The 911-nt window shown below is 44.9% G+C and overlaps 1 protein-coding gene across 3 annotated transcripts in view; it reads left to right on the plus strand.

Annotated features, from left to right (window-relative positions):
• The first annotated feature begins 6 nt into the window (after positions 1 to 6).
• LOC103897585 (dual specificity protein phosphatase 13) overlaps positions 7 to 911 on the plus strand; it is a 27,890-nt gene continuing 26,985 nt past the window's right edge. For 2 of the 3 annotated variants that reach the window (XM_009277642.2, XM_009277644.2), the window contains exon 1: positions 7 to 182. The gene's annotated coding sequence lies outside the window, so the exon portion shown is untranslated. The remainder of the gene's footprint in view (positions 183 to 911) is intronic. The other variant, XM_009277643.2, reaches the window with a different exon arrangement.

A 911-nucleotide genomic window follows, 5' to 3' on the forward strand; every position in this document is an offset into this window, starting at 1 on the left:
AGGTCCAAAGAGGGTAGGGGATTATGGTTTATAATTAACACAATTAAAAATAGACTTTGAATAAGCCGAACACAGGGAGACTAGAAAACCGTTGTGCAGCTGGCACGTTAGGAGGAAGCGACGCGGTATTACCCAAACAAAGGTAATCCAAGACACCTCAGCGCGGGAGCTTCAACCACCAGGCAAGTACTTTTAAGCTTGTTTACAAACCAACCTGCAGTGAACTCCGTACACGCACTGAGCAGCATGAACTCCACCACAGCCAGCTCCGCAAGCAGGGGGACAACTGCAGGGCTAGGCCCGATTATCGTCTCTGCCGTTGTACCCAGAAACTCGAGTGTTTGTGAAATTCTAGTTTGCTTTCCAGCTGGATTGCCAGGCTGGAAAAGATGCTTAAATTCAAGGGGTTTGGTTTTTTTTTAAATACCAATGGGGCTTGTATTTAAATTTCTTACAGGTCTATCTTTAAGATAATAGCCATGAAACACTGTGTCTGGGTTTCCTTCTTCTCAGCTGATGTTCGCAAGAGTCGTTCCTGGGAAGGGAGAAAACTGGCCAGCCAGTTATACTGGAGAAAACGTGAAATAGACTGTGAATAAAATGGTGTGCAGCTCAAAAACAAAACCTGGGGGAAAAAAAAAGAAAGATTAAGAAGTTTGAGAGGGGGGTGTGGGGGATTTATTTTGCCCCCCCCTTTTTTTTTTAGCTGAAGATGCACTCGCTGGGGGTACGAGAGTACCTGCAAATTAAACGCATTTCACGCGATAAAAAAAAAAAACTTACCGCGCTTTTAAAATACTGGTCGGTGCAACCGTTAAACCTGCACCTGACTCTGATGACGAACGACTGTAAACGCTACAGAATAACACACAGAATGCAATTTCTCACGCTACGATGTAACCCCCGCCGGT

The sequence above is a fragment of the Aptenodytes forsteri genome, unplaced genomic scaffold, assembly GCF_000699145.1.
Source record: "Aptenodytes forsteri isolate BGI_AS27 unplaced genomic scaffold, ASM69914v1 Scaffold15, whole genome shotgun sequence".
In the NCBI taxonomy this organism is placed as follows: domain Eukaryota; kingdom Metazoa; phylum Chordata; class Aves; order Sphenisciformes; family Spheniscidae; genus Aptenodytes; species Aptenodytes forsteri.